The sequence below is a fragment of the Callithrix jacchus genome, chromosome 21 (assembly GCF_049354715.1).
Source record: "Callithrix jacchus isolate 240 chromosome 21, calJac240_pri, whole genome shotgun sequence".
NCBI lineage: Eukaryota > Metazoa > Chordata > Mammalia > Primates > Cebidae > Callithrix > Callithrix jacchus.
The window spans coordinates 42,171,034-42,179,347 of NC_133522.1; the positions used below are offsets into that span (position 1 = coordinate 42,171,034).

At 44.9% G+C, this 8,314-nt stretch overlaps 1 long non-coding RNA gene across 1 annotated transcript; it reads right to left on the minus strand.

Annotated features, from left to right (window-relative positions):
• Positions 1–460: 460 nt before the first annotated feature.
• LOC108589420 (uncharacterized) lies at positions 461–8,065 on the minus strand. The gene is made up of 4 exons (XR_004737583.3): positions 7,917–8,065; positions 7,152–7,291; positions 3,756–3,829; positions 461–576 (listed from the first exon to the last, which is right to left on the minus strand). It is a non-coding gene; the product is annotated as an uncharacterized LOC108589420 (long non-coding RNA).
• Between the last annotated feature and the right edge of the window lie 249 nt (positions 8,066–8,314).

Consider the following 8,314-nt stretch of genomic DNA (forward strand, 5'->3'; position numbering starts at 1 on the left):
CTCCGCCTTTTCTATTCCCTTTTTCTCCAACTCTTCACCTTGTCTTATGTAAAATGTCTATTTTCTGAGCACTAACTAAAGTCTTACAAGTACATAATCATTTGCCTCCCTGCTGCCCCACCCCTTTTTTAAGGAAAATGTAATAAATACTGAATCTTTTAAGAATCTCTTTGGGAAAACCAGCCACAGATTCTTCTATGACTTGTGCTTTTCCCCCATGCACCCTCAAGCTGGTTCAATAAACCTTGGTGGTTTGAGACCTAGTGCCTCAGTCGCTCATTTTGGTCGCTCCTGGGACCTGCAGCAATTCTCCCGCCAGCAAGAGATTCTCTCTGACCATCCAAATTGCAAAAGGTTCAAAAGCCTGCTGTGTCCATTGAGGTTCCCTGATCTCCCGAAATGTCTGGCTTGAGATTCAAGGTTTATTTTGCTAGGGAACTCCTCTAGGAAAGGAGTTTGCTTACCTCAGATAAGAACGGGGAGTTTGCCGCTTCCATGCCAACAAAGAGCGGTCTTCGGCTTGGGCTGCATCTCCAGGTAGGAGGTGGTTTGGGATTTCACTTGGGGATGTGGTAGCTGAAGGTCAAGGTTTATTGATTGCTGACTATAACTTGTTTATCTTCAGAGATCCCAGCAATATGTAACTTTTGCTACTGCTTTTTCTGTTTTTTTGTTTTGTTTTGTTTTTTGGTCTCAGTCCATCTTCTGTTAGATTTGACCAATTCTTGCCCCCACCCCCACCACCATGTTGACTAAAACCCCTGCAGCTGAAGAAAATCAAGTTTCAACCCTAGGAACACTGGCTGGTTAAGAAAAATCAGTATTTCAACCCCCCCCCCCCACCCTACTCCCCGCAATGTATACATATTCTCCCAGGCTAGAGTGCAGTGGTGCAATCTCAGCTCACTGCAGCCTCGACTTCCCAGGCTCAGGTGGTTCTCCCACACCGGCCTCCCAGTAGTTTGGACTACAGGTGTGTGCCACCATGCCTGGCTAATTTTTTGTATTTGTGGTAGAAATGGGGTTTCACTCTGTTGCCCATGCTGGCCAAAATATCTATCTCTGACATATTTTAAAGTAGCCCTGCCAGACTTTCTCTAGCCTGGATCTAGGAAAGTTTAGCAAAGGTCTTCATTCTGAAGGCTCCCTTGTACACATGTTAAATAAATGTGATTGCCTTTCCTACTAATAATCTGCTTCAAACCAGTGATTTTTTTCAGGGAACCTTTAGGGGGCCAAGGGCCTATGACTCCCACAGTGTGGCACAGCAAGCAGGGTGGACAAAGCCATTCTTCTCTTCTGGAAACCACAGCAAAGAGAACCCAGGAACCTGATCTGCCAGCCAACAACTAAGAATTTCTCACCAGCCAGGCTCTCTGTGGACTCCAGCTGGGTGGATGGTAAAAATCACTGTCTCATTGTTTTGTTTTTGTTTTAGTTTTGGATAGGATCTCACTTCATCACCCGGGCTGGAGTGCAGTGGCACAAACAGCTCACTGCAGCCCCAACCTCCCAGGGTCAAGTGATCCTTCCACCTCAGCCCCCACCCCAAGTAGCTGGGGCTACAGGCATGCACCACCATGCCCAGCTAACATTTGTAGTAATTTTTGTAGAGTTTTGCCGTGTTGCCAAGGCTGATCTTAAACTTCTGGGCTCAAGTGATTTTCCTGCCTCAGCCTCCCAAAGTGTTGAGATTACAGGTGGGAACCACCATGCCCAACCTCATCTGCAAAGTTTTGATTACGGGAAAAAAGGATTTGTGTGACTAGTCTTGCCTTGTGGTGACTCGGCTGTAACTCTGGTATTTTGTGTTATGAATAGTCACATCATTGGATCCCTTTTCCTCTAATATCCTTTTATGTTGCACTTTCCTTCTATTTTCTGTGTCCTTCTGTCAGAGTGAAACTGACCCAATTATCCCATAGAACTTTACAGTTCACCATCCCATAGATGTTTACAGTTTCTTTTGAATAAATATAGAAATTGACCTCCTCAATCTTGAAACGAGAAAGTTACATTTGTCTTATCTGAGTTCCTTTCTCAAGAAACCAGCTATCAGTCTCCCAGATAGCATCAGAGAATTAAAACTCATCGGATCACCATATCTGGATAATGAGGTGCCAGATCTCTCTCCCTTTATGATTACCTAACCTACTACCTGCTGTCTGTTGACCAAGGTCTCTTTCCTACCCCTTCCTAATTCCTATTTTCCTGCGCGTTGTTAGATTTCTGCTGTATAAATGCTTAACTTTAATCATTGAGGAGACAGATTTGAGACTATCTCCCATCTCCCTACTGCAGCACCCATTCATTTAAAGCCTAGCAAGACTGGTGGTCTCAGTGAATGACTCTCTGTGTGGTCAGCAGTAGGACCTAGCCTAAACCTCTGGGGTTTCAGTGACAATAAAGGGTGGGTACCATAGGGTAGAACATGGGCCTAGAACTCTTGTAAGGTTCTGTAAGCCTATTGTTCAAAACAGCACTGCAGCCTGGTCAGTCTTTAGTGGTTCTGACCAGACCAGTGTCTATTAAGACAAACTTTGCTGTGGGTTCCTGAAACAAAAACCAGATGAAGTTTCCCACTCATCTGGTTTCATGTCCTTGAGAGCTTCACTTTGTGACTATGTGGGGTACTCTTAGTCTCTGTCATCCAAAAAATGTGAATTTTGGGGTCCTCATCTGATTTTCTGAGGGTCTAAGACACATAATTTTTTAAGCAGAACACTTTTTATTCTGAAAATATCAGGCTGTTATGGGAGTTTTGTCTTAAAAGGTCCCATCCCTACAGGGCTTCTGTCATCTTTTGCTATCTTAAGTCTATTTCGAAGAGTGAATTTTGAGGGATCATGAAGATGCCTCCTCTACACCCTCTCTAGAATATCATTTGCTTACGTGGTAAAAACCTGGAAAATTCCCACCTAGGCTTGAAAGAGGCTTTTGGATTAAGTCACTATTAGAACTAAGGAAATCGTTGAAAATAAAAAAGTTTTGGAGATACCTTATTCCAATCAACTTCAGGAAGTTACCCTATATGTTCTAAAAAAAAGGGAGGCATGAATAACCCACCCCTTGTTTAGCATATAATCAAAAAATAACCATAAAAATGGGTAACCAGCAGCCCTCAGGGCTGCTGCAGAGTAGCCATACTTCATCCCTTCCCTTCATGATACTGCCAGATTCGCTGCTTTTCATAACTGGGAGTTGAACCTGGGTTGACTGGATGAAAACCAGGAATCCTAACCACTAGGCCACCAGAAACTACCACTGCAGCCGGCATTTAGGTTTTTGGCCTTTCTAACCTCAAAGAATGAGGAAAGGGGCCCCAGAGGCTCAGTGAGTTTTACAGCTGACATAAAACTTGTGAACCCAGAGCATGAGAAAGTGCAGTTTATTAGGCAGAGTGAAAGGACAGCTCCCAAGCTTGCTTGGAAGGGGATCAGAAAGAGGATACTGTCCAGGCAAGGACAGTTGGAGCTTTTACCCTTGAGTTATTCCCTCCCTATTAATGTTCTCCCATTACCGGATTGGCTACTTGTTTGATTACCCTGAGTTACAAAGCCCCCACCTCCAAAAACCAGTGGTGGGAAAGTCAAAAACAAAAGGCCCCACCTGGCTCGGGAAACTAAACAAAGGGCCCAAGCCAGCAGCGGAAAACTGGAAAATTCCTGCACACAACGCCCCCAGCTAACCCCGGGAGTCCCTCTAACACAGTCCCACACTTTCTTAATAAACATGGTTTCACTTTATAGACTCACCCCAAATTCTTTCTTGCATGGGATCCAAGAATCATCTCTTGGGGTCTGGATCGGGACCCTTTCTGGTAACACCACTGCAAAACCAAAAGACAGTTCAGGATGTCTCATCAAATCTGCTGTCTCAACTTCTCCTGATGGATCTTACAGATGCTAGTAAACACATTAGGTTAATTAACAAGAAAATGGTGAAGACTTCCAGGAGCGTGATGGCTCACACCTGTGATCCCAGCACTTTGGGAGGCTGAGGCAGGCAGATTGCTTATGGTTAGGAGTTTGAGACCAGCCTGGCCAACACAGTGAAACCCTATGTCTACCAAAAATCCAAAAAATTAGCTGGGTACAGTGGTGCACGCCTGTAATCCCAGCTACTCAGGAGGCTGAGGCATGAGAATTGCTTGAGCTCAGAATATAAAGGTTGCAGCAAGCCAAGATCACGCCACTGCACTCCAGCCTGGGCAACAGAGTGAGACTCTGTCTCAAAAAAAAAAAATCGTGAGGGCAGAAGGGGGAGTCAATGGAATCATCCCAAAAAGGTGGGAACTTTCAAATGTTTTTTTTACAAAGTAAGGCAAAACTTAAAAATAATTGATGGGGTGAAACTAAGAGAAAAAAGAAAGGGAGAATCATGGAACCTATCACAGCAGGGTGGAAATCTTTACATGGTTATTAAGAAATGAAACGAAGTCTGGGTGCAGTGGCTCACCCCTGTAATCCCAACACTTTGGGAGGCCAGGGCAGGTGGAGCACCTGAGGTCAGGAGTTTGAGACCAGCCTGACCAACATGGCGAAACCCTGTCTCTACTGAAAATACAAACACTAGCTGGGCATGGGGGCAGCACCTGTAATCCCAGCTACTCAGGAGGCTGAGGCAGGAGAATTGCTTGAACCTGGGAGGTGGAGGTTGCAGTGAGCCAAGATCACACAGAACTCCAGCCTGGGTGACAAAGCAAAACTCCACCTCAAAATAATACAAATTAAAAAAAAAAAAAGAAAGAAGAAGAAATGAATAAAATGGAAATTGGTGCTAAAATAAAGGTCTTAATACAACACTATTGAAAGCTGGGTGTTTGTATGAGGGTTTTAAGAAAAAAAAAAAAAAAGAAGTTGGGGAAACAAAGTCCCAGCAGGTCCTCTAACATTTGTTCTCCAAGGGCCCCAAATCAGTCTGCTGTATTTACTCTAGATTGGAGAGATTTATGAAGAAAAAAAAATGAGGGCAGAGATTACAATGAGAAAGTTGAACAACAGTTGTCTGGGACCGTGCTCAAGAGAAGATTGATGAAAGGAGCCAGGGTTCCTTGGTTCAGCGCCCCCTGCTGGGCACTCAAAGCCTTTTTCACCAGGGAGGGTAAAATGATCAGCAGGGCAAGAAAAGGTGCCTGAATCAGAAATGATGAGTTTGTGTCGTTTGTAGGGACATGGATGAATCTGGAGAACATCATCCTCAGCAAACTGACACAAGAACAGAAAATGAAACACCACATATTCTCACTCATAGGTGGGTGATGAAAAATGAGAACACATGGACACAGAAAGGGGAGTACTAAACACTGGGGTCTATTGGGGGGAAAATGGGAGGGCCAGTGGGAGGGGTGGTGGGGAGGGATAGCCTGGGGAGAAATGCCAAATGTGGGTGAAGGGGAGAAGGAAAGAAAAGCACACTGCCATGTGTGTTCCTACGCAACTGTCTTACATGCTCTGCTCATGTACCCCAAAACCTATAATCCAATAAAAAATTAAAAAAAAGAAAAGGTGCCTGAGACCGAACATGAAAACCCAAGGGGTGATAGAATTCCGAAAGTTGTAATGTTTCAACAGGTTTTATGTTTATGAAAGGAAAATAAAATCTTGGGACCCCAAACTCACTAAGCCAAAGAAAAATGTCAAGCTTGGGACCCAAGTCACACAAAACTGCTTCCTATTTTTGTTCCTACAGAGATAAAAGCCCACATCCCTCCCCAGGGGTGCTCTGTCACAATTTGCCCACAGGGAAATTCCTTACAGGTCCTAAGATCTTTACCCTAAAGCAGTTCTGTTGAATTTCTCCCTGACAATGTAAGTTAACGGCTTATCTTTGCAAGTAGGGGACAAAGACAGGACCAGAAGTCATCCCTCCACCTACCTGAGACAAATGCATATTAATGCAGATTCACTGAGCAGTGAGATGAATGCCTAACTGACTGTTTATCTACCAACCTGTAACATGTGGATTCAAAGAATGTTGATTCAAGCAGCAAAGGAATGTACCACTTGCCTTTTTCACACACCCTCCTCACTTTTTTTCTTGTCTTTCCCCTACTGCCTGCTTGCTCTTTCCCCTTTATTTATTTTTTCTTTTTTTTGAAGTGGAGGCTCGTTCTGTCACCCAGACTGGAGTGCAATAGTGCAATCTTGGCTCACTGCAACCTCCGCCTCCCAGGTTCAAGCAATTCTTGTGCCTTGGCCTCCCAAGTAGCTAGGATTATAGGCATGCACCACCATGCCCAACTAATTTTTCTATTTTTAGTAGAGACAGGGTTTCGCCATGTTGGCCAGGCTGGTCTCCAACTCCTGACTTCAAGTGATCACCTACCTCAGCCTCCCAAAGTGCTGGGACAACAGGCATGAGCTGCCACTCCTGACCTCCCCTTTAAATATTGAAGGTTTCAAACCTTTTTTGGAAAAATCATGGATCACAGATGCTCTTGTGGTTTTGTATTCCTTTTTCCTGGGCATGACCTCAACCTTGACAAAATCTCTAAATTGAGACCTGTCTCAGGTACTTTTTGGTTTACAATGTAAAGTAGTTGTATCTCCTTCGCCTAAATGACTTTTAAAGTAGTTATTGTATCTGACTGAGGATCTTTCCCCTACCTAGCATCATAAAGCAGAAGACAGCCAGGCATGGTGGCTCATGTCTGTAATCCCAGCACTTTGGGAGCCCAACGCAGGCAGATCACCTGAAGTCGGGAGTTTGAGACCAGTCTGACCAACATGGAGAAACTCCGTCTCTACTAAAAATACAAAATTAGCCAGGCATGTACTGTAATCCCAGCTACTCAGGAGGCTGAGGCAAGAGAATCACTTGAACCTGGTGGGCAGAGGTTGCAGTGAGCTGAGATCACACCATTGCACTCCAGCCTGGGCAACAAGAGCAAAACTCCATCTCAAAAAAAAAAAAGCAAAAGGCATGAAATGTGCCCTTCCAGCAATGTTAATTAGACACACTACATGAGACACAGTAAGACTGCCTGACCCACAGGGTGTGTATGGTAGAAGCTGGAGTGCTGAGAGGGACAAATTCTCCACTTCATAGCCCTTTGTGGCGCAGTTACAGGCTGTATGAGTCAATTCTCATGCTGCTATAAATAACCAAAACTGAGTGTTTTATAAAGAAAGGAAGTTTAACGGACTCACAGTTCTACATGGCTGGGGAGGCCTCAGGAAACGTACAATCAAGCTGAAGGCGAAGCAGAAGTAGGCACCCTCTTCACAAGGCAGTAACATGCACTCTGCTGGAGTGCATTTTAAAGCGCTGGGACTCCAACCCTGAAACTCTGCAGAAAAAGTGGATTTTTTTCTCATTCACAAGGGCATAGCCTTTTTACTAGACCTCATATTTAGCTGGAATCTGTACCAGGTACTGTTACAGGGGTAATAGATGTGAACAAGGCAGGAGAAGGCCCCCGCACCCCACCAGGAATGTCAAGTGATGGTCCGGAAGTCGTCACGCAGCCGGCACCAGAGAAAGACAGTTTCCCAATAGATTGAAAGAAACTGGTGATTGGCAGCTTCCCAATAAGATCTCAGGAATTGGGTGAGTGGACTCAAGCATGTGCAGAGTTTAACGGGCACATGACCTTCCAGCTGCATTCCACAAGAAAGGGGAGGAACGCCTGCCTCGGGTGAGCATGCGCACAACGCCAGTAAACACACTGCGCATGCTCACCTCCAACGCCTAGCAGGCCACCGCGCATGCACGCGGCTCACCCTAAGGGAAGACTGAAGGGAAAGATGCACGAGATGCTGGAAGCATGCCGGCGTATAAAACCTTAAGTCAAGGTCAAACGAGGCACTTGTCCTTCAAGCTGCCCACTTGGGCCTCTTCCAAGTGTACTTTCCTTTCTTTCTTTCATTCCTATTCTAAAGCTTTTTAATAATCTGTCACTCCTGCTCTCATACCTGCCTTGGCCTCTTCTTCTGCCTTGTGCTGCTCAGTCAAATTCTTCTAAGGAGACAAGAATTGAGGTTGCTGCAGAACTGTAGGGATTCATTGCTGGTAATGGTAAATTGGATGATGAAGGAGGGGTATTGCTTTGAATCATTCAGCTCTGAAAAATAGAGAGAGAGAGGAAGAGGAAGGAAGGAAGAAAGGAAGGAAAGAAGGAGGGAGGGAAGGAAAGAAAAAGAGAGAAAGGAGAAGAGAAGAGGACAGAAGAGACATCCTTGTATAAGGATCAATGAGGACCAAAGCCCCAAAATGACAAATGTCCCATAGGACAGAGCGGGGTAGCATTTCTAATATGGTGCTAGCCTGCATTCCATCAAAAATGGATTTACTGACTGGGTGCAGTGGCTCA